The sequence below is a fragment of the Uranotaenia lowii genome, chromosome 1 (genome assembly GCF_029784155.1).
Source record: "Uranotaenia lowii strain MFRU-FL chromosome 1, ASM2978415v1, whole genome shotgun sequence".
Lineage (NCBI taxonomy): Eukaryota > Metazoa > Arthropoda > Insecta > Diptera > Culicidae > Uranotaenia > Uranotaenia lowii.
The window spans coordinates 116,271,179-116,287,205 of NC_073691.1; the positions used below are offsets into that span (position 1 = coordinate 116,271,179).

The 16,027-nt window shown below is 34.4% G+C and overlaps 2 long non-coding RNA genes across 2 annotated transcripts; one reads left to right on the plus strand and one right to left on the minus strand.

The window, feature by feature from the left end:
* The first annotated feature begins 4,741 nt into the window (after positions 1 to 4,741).
* On the plus strand, positions 4,742 to 5,235 carry LOC129740389 (uncharacterized). The gene is made up of 2 exons (XR_008736224.1): positions 4,742 to 4,964; positions 5,071 to 5,235. It is a non-coding gene; the product is annotated as an uncharacterized LOC129740389 (long non-coding RNA).
* Positions 5,236 to 7,741: 2,506 nt separating this feature from the next.
* LOC129740199 (uncharacterized) lies at positions 7,742 to 8,137 on the minus strand. Its single transcript, XR_008736143.1, has 2 exons — positions 7,974 to 8,137; positions 7,742 to 7,912 (listed from the first exon to the last, which is right to left on the minus strand). It is a non-coding gene; the product is annotated as an uncharacterized LOC129740199 (long non-coding RNA).
* Between the last annotated feature and the right edge of the window lie 7,890 nt (positions 8,138 to 16,027).

A 16,027-nucleotide genomic window follows, 5' to 3' on the forward strand; every position in this document is an offset into this window, starting at 1 on the left:
CAGTAGTCAATGAAATTCCCGAATGCACAGATGTCGATCACATTTGATTCCATTTTATTATTTTTATATTTTTTACTGCCGTTGTATGTTGTTCGGTAGAAATTAAGTGGCCAAATGTTTTCAAATTGTTTGTTTAATTGAATAAATGTTTCTAAAATATCAATGGTTTTCTATAAATAAAAGATGAAAAAAAATCTGAAAAATGTTTTGGGTTGGCTTAGGCATCCATTTTTTTTAAATCAGTGGTTGTTTAAGTTGTTTTATCACGAAAATAGGTAATAAAAAACATTTCATGTTGATTGTTAAAGAGTAGTTTTTGAAATATATTTTATTCTACAACTATAAGAGTTAATATTTTTTTAACTAAATTTGTTACGGAATGGTAAATATGTAAGGCTGAAGTCAACTTATCTACTGCAAATTAATGGAATTAGATTTTTTCTTGAGACGTTGAAAATAATCCCTTCACTATATTTTTTTGTAATTATGACATGGAGTGATAAATGATTCTGGAAAAAGTGATGCTTGTTCCGTCGCGTTACTTGACGTGTCGCTCTTATTATACCATCCGCTTTAAAGTTAGAAAATGAATCCCTTAATACTATAAATTTTTATGTTACTGGATACCCTTAGGGCCCGAGGTAGATTACCTGGGGTTCCAATTCGAGACATTCTGGCAAACTTAGATTTTGGATATTTGTTCCCAATTTACAAATATCTCAAGCTGTCTGACTTGGTCGTTTAGTCCGCTTACCCACGTAAACTCTCCCCTTGTGTGTTCTTCATTTAATGTCTGTTTTGTTTATTTATTAGTACTACCTCTCATCCAACGGGTTCGACATATTCCTGAAGAAGGCTGGCCAGAAGGTTGGAAACCGATACCATGCAAACCGTAGCTACCGAAACCACAGCTAAAGGAGGCCACCACCGGACCCTAATGGAAAACTGTTACTGAAGAATAACCCCTATAAACCCCTTCCTTTTTCCTTGTTTAAAGTTTTTTTTTCTAACTGTTGAGTCGCCGCGACTATTACGGCCCCCTTCCTTACTAACCAGTGAAACGAATACCCTCGGCACATTTAAACTTTGTAAAAGTAAAAGGCCTTTAATAAACTAGTTATAAATAAAAAAAAAATAAATTTTTATAAATAAAGAAATAGATTGGTTCCCGTTTTGTTTTTTAAATCAATGATTCGATACATTTCTTTTCTAAATAAATGTGATAAATCATTTAAGAATTGGTAAAATGCATTGAAAACGGATTTAAATGTCACTGCATCATTCATAATTGACTTTTAAACAATGGTTTTTTTGCCCGCAAAAACTCATAAATATAATCTGAATTGTTTGTTTCAGTGCAACAGCTTTGACGTCTTGCGGTAGTTTTTCTTCTTCTTATGGAAGAGTTGCAAAAATCCAACTTTTCTCTGTAGGAGCAATATAACTTGTGTTAAGCCTAGTCCACACCCGGCAACTCGAAAAGAGTACATGTACTTTTTCGTAGGTGATGGAAAGAATTAGAGACATTAGCTATCAAAGAACGAAAGAACATAAGCCGTAAATATCATGAATTTTTCGAAAAAGATACAACGGCTCATCGGCTGGACTTGAACCTGCAATCTCCAGGTTGCAGGTTCAAGTCCTGCCGGTGAGCCGTTGTATCTTTTTCGAAAAATTCATGATATTTACGGCTTATGTTCTTTCGTTCTTTGATAGCTAATGTCTCTAATTCTTTCCATCACCTACGAAAATGTGATTATTTTCAGGTACAAAGATGTACCAATCGATTTCATAACATCAGTATTGAGTACATGTACTCTTTTTCGATAGAGAAATGAGCGTACTCTTCTTTTTGTGAAATTTTACCAAATGTACTCTTCATTTGTTGAAAGACATTTGATCTGAAAAACCAAGGTATTTCTTCCATTTGAAGTTGTTTCACATCTTAAGCAAAAACTACGAAAGGAATACAGCTAACAACAAATAACTTTAAAATTTTGGTCTAAAAAATATGCTTTTTAGTCCTTGTAAACAGTGAGCCCGATAAGCGCCTTTGAGTATGCAAATAGTAAATAATATGAACAAAATTCAGGTATTGTACAAGAATATTTTTATTAATAATTGTCATGAAAGTTGCATAACCTCCAAGACATTAACAGTAAATATTTGATTACATTGAAATATCTCAGTGCTATAGCATGAAATATGTACAGTTGAATCCCGCTCATCAAAGTTCCGGTTATCCGATCCTCCGCTTTATTCGAGCCACCATTTTTGTCCAAAATCCATGTTAAAAATGTTTTTTATCATTGCGATATATCGTTAAGCTATTAAATTGACGTCTCTGACAAATTTAAAATCTAAACTTGCCAGAAACGTCGATTAAATAGAAAAAAAAATCCATGTGAGTTCCGAGCTATGCGCCTGGATGAAATGCAATACCAGAGCAAAAGGCGAGCGCGGTTGCCGTAACACACAAATTTAGCCGCAAAATAAACACCCGATGGCTTGATCTTTTACCGGGAAATTCCTTTGCGAAACATTCGCCAATACAATCGCGATTGCAATCGTTTGGTGATTGTGTTTGCGAATCAGTGCGAATGTCCGTGGTGAAAATAAAAAGCGATCCGGTTTACTGCGGTGAATGCTTTGTGCTTCGGTTCGTTTACCCGAAGCTTGTCAAAGTTCATTCGTTCGGGATTGCAATCGTAAGCGTTCATTTCGGTGTGCAAACTTTTTCCATTCCCGATTGCTTTGATTGGCAGTTAGAATTGAACGAATTCACCACCGATGGCAAATTGATCGTTTTTCGATGCGATTTTTTCCATGCTTGCTCACACGGTTCTGGCTCGACGACGTTCCTCTGGATTCCCGGCGCTGGCTCGTCCTCCCATTGGCTTCTTGACTGGTTAACCTGCCACTACTGATTCCACTCCTCCTTTCCAGTAGTGCTGGGCCCATAACCTGTTGATGCAGCACTTTGGGCAGTGGAAAGCAGAGACTTGTTCTGGTTGGTGGTAGAACTTGGAATATTTTATTACAGTAAAGTAAGTAAGTAAGCTCGCTTGCTTGACGGTCGTGTATCTCTTGCGCTTCTTTCCCGGATTAAATTTGCCGTGTATTCAGATTAATTCTCGACAACGAACCACTGAACATTACTGTTCCATCGTCGAAGTTTAAAATTCACGTTAAGTTCGATCGATCGCAATCATAAGTCGACGTTATTTTTGATTGAAAATTGTACAATTTGCTCTTGAAAATTGATAGTTTCAACGCCATAACAGAGGATCTCATCGCAGCGCTTTGTGTTATTCACTGCTATCACCATGTCCCGCAACCGCATCAAACGACAACTCAACAACGGTTCCAGTGAAGAAACTGTCTCACCGGGGACTAACCAAAATCACCAATCCAAGCATCAAAAAATCGCCAGCCAAGTTGCAAACACTCAACACCGTGAGGAAGAAACGACTGATCCCGTGAGCCAACCTATCATCTCACTAGCTGACTTGCACAGGATGATAAAAAACGACATACAAGCCGCTTGTAACCAAACAAATGCCCGCATCGATGAAGTAGCTCACACTATCAACCAAGCCGTTGCTAATCTCCGGACTGAAGTGGACGAAGTTAAAGTTTCCCAGCAGTATCTTTCAAACGAATTTGAGGAAATGAAATCAACGCTATCGAATCAGCAAACCGATATTGGTCATCTAACCAAGGAATTTCTGCAGGTGAAACATGATCATTCGGAATGCCGCCAAATAAATGAGGATGTCATGTGCGAGCTTAACGAACTGAAGCAAGCAAGTATGATGAACCATTTATTAATTTCCAACGTTGTCCGAATCGCTGCTGATGAGAACCTTATTGTTCTCTTTCGAACGATAATGAACGGGTTGAAGATTGAATACCGAGACGATGAAATACAAACCATTACTCGTTTAAATTCAACTAATTCGAAAGGTATCCAACCGATTTTAGTTTGCCTTACGAATTCCAGATTGAAGGAAAAGATTTTGAAAACTTCCCGCATACGGCCGATCAACTGCAACACTCTTGGGTTGGGATGCAACCAGCCTGTATATTTTCATCATCGCTTAACTGCGGCCAACCAACAACTCTTGGGAGCTGCACGGAAATACCAGAAGGAAAACACCTTTAAATACGCTTGGTACGCGAACGGAATGGTTTTACTACGCAAAAGTGATACCTCTAAAATTATTCGTGTGAAAGATGTGCGCGATTTCCCTTGCTAAAATGATTTTTTACACCGCCTATTTTTTCACCAAAAAACGTTTATTAATTGAATTGAATATTGTATACCCTAGAATACACCCCAAATCGAATTATTATTTATGATTAGGATATAGTAATGCTTACACACTTTATAATTCCACTTTTAGAGTAGTTGGCAACAGTTTGTAAGACTTCTTCAGCTGCAAATAAATAAATAAAGCAAAAAAAAAAAAAAAAAAAAAAAAAAAAAAAAAAAAAAAAAAAAAAAAAAAAAAAAAAAAAAAAAAAAAAAAAAAAAAAAAAAAATATTGCGTCCTATTTATACTAAAACTATCTCTATCACGCAGAAAAAGAATGGGGGTTAGTTTAAAAAAACGTTTTGTTGATTTATTTTACCTTTCCAATGCATTTTTCTCAGTGGTTTTCATTAAAAAGTCGAATGAAAATAGCAATAAAATTTTGTTATTTGTACACTATCATTTTCTATTACTTAAAAATAAAATTCGGTTTAATTATAAACTTAAATAGGTTTATTTCAATGAGAGTGTAACTTCAAAACGATAAGTTAAAAAGTGGAAAAAAAAGAAAAAAAAGTAAATTTTCCAGCAATAATAGTGAAAAAATTAGTCAGAGGCGGCCTGGCCATGGCCCAGGCGAGGCAATTAATATCCAAAATAAATAAAATTACAATGGATCATAGTGTTTCTCGGCCAGCAGCTATCAAGGTAAGTTTTAAATTTTTTAAATAGCTAGAAAACTGCCCAAACCTGTGCGTCAGAACAAAGGTTTTCTTCAGACAAGTGAAATTAATTATTTTATTTTTTTTTTCAGATGCTTCAACCAGAGAGCCACCGAAAAAATCCGGTAGTACGTTCCGGACCCCCTGGCTGTAGTCCCTCTGAATGAAGTTTGCATGGGTTAATTGAAACCATCGTATCAGCTAGTTTTTTTCCTTGCCAGCGTTTTGATTCCGAAAATAAATAATTTTATATTTTATTATGGATTCCATTTATTTAAATTCCGATGATACCATCAAAAACAAATTTAAAAGCATTTTAGTTTTAATTGGAAAAACTAAATTTCTTCAAACCTAAACCTTGTTCTTAAGGTGATGCACATTTTGTTCATACACTGACAAATCATTTCACACTTTAGTGTGTCAAATTTCACACATTTTGGAAATAAGTAGACCAACACATTAAATGTGTGAAGGTACCGCTGCACACTAATGGGAAATACCGCTTAAGGAAACGAAATGTGTGCGTTTCACACATTATGCAAAAAGCGTTTAAAACAGGAAAATGTGTGAATATCACAAAACAGTTCAATTTAGGTAAACGGGAGGTGATAGTTAAACTTATTTTCATTCATTTGGATATTGAAACATCATGATTTGAAATCCAATTTTTTGTTTTCTTAATTCTCGCACATTTTCAGTAATTATTTAATTTAAGTGCTGCGGGGGGAGCAATTCCATGAGCTTTTTCTACCAGCCAGAACAAGCCGGCGATACCAGGCCGGATCTGAAAGAGAAATTCATGCATTAGTCGATTTATTTTCAAAATTTCAGGTGCTGTGCGGGTTTACTTGCCATTGTTCTTTCATGACTTGAAGCGACTTTAGGGATATGATTGCTGCTTGGCTCGCGCATGACTGTTTGTGATTTCACACACTTTTTCCTTAATCTGCGAATTCGTATAATGTGTAAATTTCAAACTTGCATGGTGTGTGAAAACCACACTCGAGTTTGACAGCTCCATATATTTGCAGATAATGTGTGAAACTATTTTGCAAAATGTGTGAAATGATTTATCAGTGTACTTTCGAATCAATGCATTTTTATGTGTTTTACCCAAAATTATTATTATTTTGATAAGAATCATGGATCATCTTCAAAAAGGGTGTATTTTATTTTTAATCAAACGATAAGTTTAAATTAAATCGATATTTTTAGTCAGTGTGACCAGAATTTGTTTTGTTAATATCTGTACTGATATTTACAAATGGAATTCAAGATTTTTTCGAATTTTTCTTATAAATGTTAAATAAGATATTCGAATAAATTTTTGATGATGCGAATTTTTGTTATGATTCATATTGTGTACTGAAAGTCCTTTGAACGAAATAAGGTACCTTCTATTGACCAACCCACTCAATCATCTCAAATGACATTAAGTTTAAATACTAATCATTACAGTGGCAATTAGCTATTGCTGGATTGGTCGAGAGGCTGGTGAGTTTCATTGCAATCTAGAGAGCAGCGGTTCAATTCTCTAGGCGTGTAAGCAGCCGATAGACCGCCCGAATAGAATTGCACCATGAAAAAACCATGAATTCCATATTCACAAACCATAAATTGTATGGTTTGCACCATGATTATAATCATCCAAGATACCGTGAATATACATTGGAATTCATAGTTTACGACCATACATTTCATCGTTTTGACGAAAATAACCATGAAAAAGGGGTATTGTTATGCAGCGTGACCATGAAAAAAATGGCGATTTCCCATACACTGAGAAGCCCAAAAATATGAAGTTCATTGTTGTAACATCTTCCAATTTTTCATAGTAAAATCATGAAAATCCGATGATTTTCATTGTAAAACCGCTGTAATAAATTTTTTTGCTCATGGTGGGTTTTTGTACTCGGTTTTTGTTCTGTCATCATTTTCTCATATTTGTATTATAAAAAACGAATTAATTTATTCACATTTATTATTTATTCTATTAATCTTGACACATTACTCACAATTCATAATTCACTGGACTGGTTTGGGGCTCGTATCCCGGCATCCATTGGCTACCGGAACCTGTGCCATTCGCAGTGTGTTGGTTGCTAGAATATGAAATATTATTATAATGATTGTCTCTTGTTAACTTTAACTTTAACTTACCGTTGCGCCCACCTCCGAACACTTCGAATAAACTTAAAAAACCTACGAAAAAAAACCTGATTCCCGACCGAAAATGATAACGAAGAGGAAAAAAACGTCCCCGAGCTGCGGCTGTCAAAAAATCACCCATACACGATAAACTCAGAAATGTAAACTCTTGAAAAATTTACGCTCGCCGGATGCTGTTTTTACCATGAAGTTCATGATCACATTGAAATTCAATGGAAAATGAATGTGAAACCATGGTTCTGTTCTGTTCGGGCGGCAACCTAGCAATCTGACATGTGGTTGTCAGAGCAATCTGTCAATCGGATTTTTTTTTCGGCGCGTAGAAGTTTCTTGACATTCTCTTAGAAGCTGAATAGCGTTCTCTACAGCCACCTAAACGAACTTGAAAGTAGCTTTAAGAACTTAAATTTTGGGCTGATTAGCATTCTTTTCAGACACAAACGAGAGCTGATTAAGCTTCTATGGAACCTTTTTAAGGGAATTCTGGTTGCTTGGGAAGTTATGTTACTGTTTAAAACTGTTTAAACAATTGTATGGAGAAACTGTTCTGCAAACAGTTGTGATAAAGTTCAAAAACCGCTCAGGAAAAACATATTCTTGCCATCAAACTGTTTATGTTAGAGTCATTCTTAAAGTTCACTTGTAACTGAACATTTACAGTAATAATTATAAAACGATCCGATATGACGTTCTTCCAACGTTATGCGTACCGTATTCTGAATCGTATACGGGAATGGAGCACGCACACATACAGAAAAATTCTTTCTGAAATAAAAAAAAACCTTTCTAAAATTAGTTGATGTTAATATTTGTATGTGGAATTTACCTGTTGCAAACATCGCTGGTGGCTTTTTTCTTGTCTGTCCTGATAATCACGACGGCTACCGATTCCCTTCAGTCGACAGCCAAACGGTGGAAATTTGCTGCTGGAACGGCACACAGGACTTCTTGGGGGAACGCGCGCAGAAAACGTTTGTTGTTTTTTATGTTGTCGGCAGGGATGCCAACGAGACTGATTTATCAATATTGTACAAATATGAAATAAAAATGTGAAAATAAAAAAGAGTAATTAGTAGCTATAAGAAACAGGTTAATTTCAAGGACATAGAGTATAAATAACTTTTATTGGAAACTTATTAAACGAAAGTAGAAGTGATATTCCCTAAACTCAAACAACAATGAGTTCTACATAGTTGGGTTAATTTTTATTTCATCTTTTTATCGCCTCATGAGTCCTCGAAAAGATCAAACCTAAATAATCTTTGTTCGTTAAAAAGGTTAGAATATATAGATGTGTGTGTGAATTAAGCATATTTAAGAAATACAAAAAGTTGTTTTTAAGGAAGCGATATTAAACTCAACTAAAAGCTTATTGTGGATAGCATGGTGTGTAAAATCTAGAACAATATCATAAGCTTTATAAGAAATTGTAACTTTGTATCTAACATTTGACCACCATGCACTATAATGCTGCTTGTTATCGACTCAATAATCAAAAAAAATTTTTTTTTGTTCAAAAGATTTTTCAATCTGTGCTGTGCTTTTTTTTTCAAATCATCTGGCATCTCTGACCAGCATTTAGGTTATTTTTGACATGAGTTTGACAGACGTCATGAACGCTTTGCGTTATGATTCGAGAACAGTTTTACGACTATTAATAAAATTGAAGTAAATCGTTGAACCATTCATCCACCTTTCCAGATACCATCACTTATTCACAATGACGTTAATTTTAAGTTCTTATCGTTGTCGAAGTAAAGTTTAAAATAATAGCTACGTTTACAGAGACAATCACTTTTTCTGGAGCTGTAGATGTATCGTAGTGACTATTTGAAATATAGTTTTTTAGTATGCGGGATGGCAGTAGCGTGTACGGTTCAGCATGCAAGACGAATCTGGAAAAAATTAACATTTTAAGTAACCAATGCCTCCGAAAAGTAACAGGTTGTACTAAATCAACACCCCTGAACACATTATACCCAATCGCTGGCCAAATATCACCGAGTTTCCGTAGGATTAATACCACAGGAAAACAACTGGTGAAACGCTTCTACACTAACTCGCCGATCAAGAAGCAATTAGAAGACAACCAACATTCCGGTTCCGAGAAACAAACTTTCATCAATCGCCTGGCTCAGTCTCACCTCAACATTCTTAACAACATAGCAGCTGCAATAAGAAAAGTACAGAAAGTACAAGTAAATATAAAATCAGAATTAACAGAAGGTTCATGGAGAAAAAAAAGCAACCGACAAAAAGGTACTTAAACAACTTACCCTAAGAGCACCAGTACCGGTAGGTGCTATCCCAGGTGTTAACCCGGGACACATTTTCGGTCTTATTTTAGCTTTAGAGTATCAGCAGCGGTCAGGTGTCAAAGCTATAATAACACTCTATTTCGACACTTCGACGGCGCACCGCAAGGTTTCAAACCAGGTGTTATTTTGCTCCTGGGTGTTAAAAAAGCAAGCCAGGAGTCAAATATGAATACCGACCAGCTCCTGATTTGACAGGTGCTAAAGTGTCTAGGGAAAATTTAGAAGAGAAAATAGCAACAAACAACAACAACACCTATCGATGCGTCACCAGTGGCAAAAATGGAAACCAGTTTAGCACTTACCGGTGCGCAAATAAGCTGCTAAAGCTAAAATAAGACCGAAAATGTGTCCCGGGTTAACACCTGGGATCAGTGATGTCAACCTTCCAGATTTTGTCTGGATCTTCCAGACTTTTTGGACTTTTGCCAGACTTTTTTTTAGGTTTCCAGACTTCCAGACTTTTGGCATTTCTTCCAGACAATTCCAGACTTTTGTGTTTGGACATAAATTGTTCTAAGATTCTATGAAAATTCAATTTTGTCATGGTGTAATATGGCAGAAAACAGGGTGGCCACCCATTCGGGAAATGCGGGAAAAAGACGGGATTTGGAATCCACCGGGAAAAATGCAGGAAAAAGCCGGGAATTTCTCCCGAAAAGTCGGAAATTTTTGGCTTGGTGAAAGTCTGTTCAATGAAGTTTGAACGAAAAAGGCGAAACAAGTAGAAATTGATTCACAGTTGATTATCAATCTCTTTCCGGTTGGCTTCGACCGATTTCTACCAGGTCGAAATGGATCCTCCTACCGTGTTGGATCGGTTTTGACTAGTTTTAACTTGCTTCATTGAACAACGGGAATAACCGTAACGAAATCGTTAATCCAGTATGCTCGTTATACTCACTCGAGAGATTTCGAGTCCTATTAAAACAAAAAAAGGAAAACAATCTGTTATAGAAACTATTGCAAATTGGAAGCGAGAGGCGGCCGAGGAGGCGAAACAATTGAAGCTTCTATCTGACGCTCATAGAGAGGAAGCATGATGGACGAAAAAATTTGTACTCGGCCAACGGCCAAATACCGAATATTGACCTTATAAACTATTCGGCCTAACAAATATTCGGTCGAATACTCCAGAGAGTTTTTAATTATAAAACCAAGAGCGATTATTTCATTTTCCTTATATTTGTTCCCTCATGTTTTGAATCGATCATTTCCAATAAGTTTCTCTGATAATCAAAATGTTTCAAAGAATTGAAAGGACATCAGATGACTTGTCGCTGCTAGGGCGTTGGTTATCAAAGGTATTTGGATTCTGTGAAATCTGAAACAAAACATGTCAAAGCAGGTGCTAAGCAATTTGAAATTGCTTATTTGATATTGAATTATATGAAGGTCGAATTTGAGCAAAGTATCTTCAAAATAGTAGTTTCAAAGAACGATGATTTTTAACATAAAAATACCATACTTTCCATCACACGTTTCTACATGGTCGGGCAATTCAGGACGATTTTTGAAAAAAATATAAAAACAAAAGCAAATCTTAGAAAGCTAGGTCTAGCTAGGTGGTTTCAAAAATAAATATTCGGATTTTTGTTTTGTTTCCTGTTTTACAAAATCGAGAATTTCATGTTAACATGCGGGAAAAAGTCGGGAAAAATGCGGGAAATCCAAAATGGATTTCGAGTGGCCACCCTGAGGAAATGATTAGTAGAACCTATGAACTATGAATTCAATAAGGGTTCGAAACCTTGGCAAATGATTTGAGGATGTATGTTAAATTGAGACTCAGACAGAGCACGTGACTGATATAGTGACAGAAAATACTATTGTAACATTGAGATCTGGGGACCAAAAAAAAAGGTCGCCACCTTCAAAACTTAGGTGTCCAGACATTTGCAGAAATTTCCAGACATTTTTTAAAAATCTTCCAGACTTTTCTGAAAAATAGTTGGCAACCCTGCCTGGGATAGCACCTACCGGTACTGGTGCTCTTAGCAGCTTCTTTGCGCACCGGTAAGTGCTAAACTGGTTTCCATTTTTGCCACTGGTGACGCATCGATAGGTGTTGTTGTTGTTTGTTGCTATTTTCTCTTCTAAATTTTCCCTAGACACTTTAGCACCTGTCAAATCAGGAGCTGGTCGGTATTCATATTTGACTCCTGGCTTGCTTTTTTAACACCCAGGAGCAAAATAACACCTGGTTTGAAACCTTGCGGTGCGCCGTCGAAGTGTCGAAATAGAGTGTTATTATAGCTTTGACACCTGACCGCTGCTGATACTCTAAGGTCGAATTCACAGTGAGCGCGGTGCGAAGTGCGAAGCGAATTTTCAATTCGCGCGGAAAACCGCTTCTCATTGAAACACGTTGAAAAAAACATCGACCGGCCACAGTGCAAGCGAATTTTCGTGCGAACACCTGGCTGGATCGCGCGAATTCATCCTGTTCATCCGGACATACACTGAAAATATTCTCTCGGATATTTTTTATCGTAAAATGATTTATCAAAAAAAATTTTTTCAAAAGTTTATTTATTTAATTACACTAGTTTACAGCATTTTTGAACTCAGTAAACTGAAGGTCATTTCTAATGTAAAATCGGGCGCTGAATCCGAAAATGAAATTCAAAAAAATCTCAGTAGAACCGTTTTTGAGTTATGCCCCAAATAAGAAATTTCGTAAAAATTAAAAAAGTTCTTGTACTTAGATAAACATATCTCGGACGGTACAACAGTAATTTGAAATCCCTCTTTTGCATATTAAAGGTGAATAAATTTTCTATCGATCATTAGAACACCGTTTTTGCGTTTGACCAACAGTATTGTTGATATTAGTGACTTTATGAGAAAAAAAATTATTAAAAACGCATTTTTTTAGAGAAAATTTTGTTTCAACGAAAGTTTTAGACTCGATGGTAGCATTCAAAAATCTGATTTTCTTTTGCGCTTAAATATCAATTTAAAACAAAGATTTCAAGTGGTTATTTATCAAAATTGGTTGAAAATTGGAGAAGTTATGGCTACTTTACCATAACTGTATTTTTTGTAGTTTTTCATAATTTAACGAACCCCAGTACACTTATCATAGCATAGGAAGAATGAAACATGATAAATCTCACTCGCTCCAAGTCAAAATTATTTATTAGCTTACCAGAAGGTCACATGCCAAGTTTCAGGAAGATCTGACCATAGGGAGGGGTTGCTTGAGTCTCAAAAGTGAATAAAATTTTTAGGTATTTTGCCCGGAAGGAACGAAAAATACTGGTTTTTCGTCAATTACTTCTTTCATCACGAGCTGATTGTTTTTTATGGTTGATTTTCTTAAAGCCTAAGTTAAGACAAATATTTCACTCGAAAACTGTAACTCGATTGGATTTGTAACAGAAAAGTTATTGCGGTTCAAAGATTGTATTTTGGTCAAAAATTCTCGTATAAAACGCAATGGGTAAAAAGTACTCATTGCGTGTTGGACAAAATTTGCGGCCTTGGAACTGCAATAACTTTTTTACTTCAAGTCCAATCGTGTTGCAGTCTTCGGGTGAAAAATTTGTCTCAACTTAGGCTTTAAAAAAAATTTACCATAAAAAACAATCGGCTTGTGACGAAAAAAGTTATTGATGAAAAATCAGTAGGGCAGAAAGCCTTAAAATTTTATTCACGTTTGGGATTCAAGCAACCCTCCCTATGGTCAGATCTTCCTCAAATTTGGCATGTGACTTTCTGGTAAGCTAATAAATAATTTTGACTTGGAGCGAGTGAAATTTATCATGTTTCATTCTTCCTATGCTATGATAAGTGTACTGCGATTCGTTAAATTATTAAAACTGCAAAAATTACAGTTATGGTAAAGTAGCCATAACTTATCCAATTTTCAACCGATTTTGATAAACAACCACTTGAAATCTTTGTTTTAAATTAACATTCAAGGGCAAAAGAAAATCAGATTTTTTGAGTGCTACTATTGAGTCTAAAACTTTCGTTGAAACAAAAAATTTTCTAAAAAGATGCGTTTTTAATTATTTCTTCTCTCATTAAGTCACTAATATCAACAATACTACTGGTCAAACGCAAAAACGGTGTTCTAATGATCGATAGAAAATTTATTCACCTTCAATATGCAAAAGAGGGATTTCAAATTACTGCTGTGCCGTCCGAGATAATCCAATCTAAGTACAAGAACTTTTTTAATTTTTCCGAAATTTCAAATTTGGGGCATAACTCAAAAACGGTTCTACTGAGATTTTTTTGAATTTCATTTTCGGATTCAGCGCCCGATTTTACATTAAAAATGTTGGTCAGTTACTCAAGTTCACGATTTTTTTTAAATTTTGTAAACCAGTGTTATCATTGCCGTTTCTGTTTTGGTAATGAAAAATGCACGGTTTTTTAGCGCGGATTTTCGAAACAAACGCGGTTTCAGTCTTTTTCTATTGAAACAAATTATAACTGGCAATAAACGACCGGTGGCATGAAAGCCCCACAATATGTGTATAGGGTGAAGGGGCTGAACGGATAGAAGTTGGAATTTGTTATCCGACGCCACCTTGAAATCCAATATGGCCCCTTTCACTCAACTTTAAAATGCTGGAAGTGACTGAAAAGCACATGAAACTCCCACAATATGGGTATTGGATGAAAGTACTCAATAAGTAGAAGTCGAATTTGGCTGTCCGACGCCATTTTGAAAAACAAGATGGCGGTTTCCGCTTAATTCAAAATGCAATAAATAACTGAAAATCGTAAGGTCCATCCACAATATAAGAAATCAGTAAAAGGGATTTACTGACAAAAATTTAACAAAAATTTTGAGAGAACTGCAAAAAAGCACTGAAAAGAATAAACAAAAATATAACAAGTGTTATAAAACTAAAGTAATATTGACAAAAATAATACAAAACTGTGGGAAAATATGAATAACTATTACTAAAATTAAAAAATATGACAAAAAAAATAGTGACAAATGACAAAACTTTGAATAAAACACGCCAAATGTGGTTAAATAATTAAGCCAAAAAATATGACAAATATTACAAAATAGAAAATATGAGAAAAAAATCACAGAAATGGCAAAACTATGACAAATGAGAAAAAAAAATTATGATAAAATTATAATCAAAATTTGATAATAAAATGACCTGACAGAACTAATATAAGGACCAATATTTGACAATAAATTTACAAAAATGACAAAATAATAACAACAAATTTACAATAAAATCACAAAAATCTGACAAAAAATTAGGCAAAATGGCTAGAATATGATAAAGTTTTGAAAAAAATATGACAAAAATTTGTCAAAAATAATGACAATAATCTAACAAAATTATGAAAAATGAGATAAAAATATAACAAAATACTTTCAAATATATGTAAGAAAAATGACAAAATGATGACAAATACGACATAAAAATCACAAAATTAAAAAAAAAAGACAAATCCAAACATATAATAATAATAATAATAATTTATTAATGATGAATATGTAAAAAATATATCGCAAATACGACGAAAAAATGACACAATCTATAAAAATCTATGGGCTTGTGATATGTGTAACTCAGTTGGCATGTAAGTTCCCTCCTAAGCCAATGTCCGTGAGTTCAAATACAAGAGTAATCATCGAATGCATTTGTACTGGAAAAGACTTTCAGCATGAAGAGAAGGTGGTAAAACGAATATAATCGAACGAAAAAAGACAAAACTATAAAAAAAACTTACAATCAAATGAACAAAAAATCTGACAGAACTATGACAAAAATATGACAAACGAAAACATGACAAAATTATGACAAAAATTAAAATAAAATGACAAAAATCTTACAGTACTATGACAACCTTTGTCAATTGTCATAGTTTTGTTTTATCATAGTTTTGTAACATTTTTTCATACTTTTGTTGCATATATTTTTATCACATTTGTAAGATTTTGGTCATAGTATTGCCAGATTTATGTTATTTTATTTCAAAATTTTGTCATACAGACCCCGCTTGATTTTGGCAACATCCGAGCAAAACCCGTTCGTTTTTGGCAACATCCAAAAAAGACGTTTTTTTGTCTTTTTTTATTTTTTATTTTCATTTTAAACAAATAAAAATTAATGTAAAACGTAATATTAGCATGAAATTTTTTCATTCGGCTTAATTATGATAGTTTTAAACAGTAAAATAATGAATTTTTCCATGTTTAATGCTCATAACTAATATAATTGAGTCAAATTGAAAAATTGTATGCTTATATAAGGTTTTACATAAATTTTGACTAATTTGAATTAAAAATCAAAAATGAAAAAGTGACAAAAAAAAACCGTTCGATTTTGGCAACATAAAATTTTCGGGCGTGTTGCCAAAAACGAACGGGGTCTGTATTTGTAATTTTTGATTAGTTATTATATTTGTCATATTTTTATTTCATTTTTCATATTTTCCATAATGTTGTCAAATATTTGTCAAAGTTTTTAATTTCGAGTTTTGGCATTATTACTAATTTGTTGTTATTATTCAGTCAACTTTTATTAATTTTTGTCAGTTTTTTTTTTTAATTTGGTCATGGCTTTGCCATTTCAAT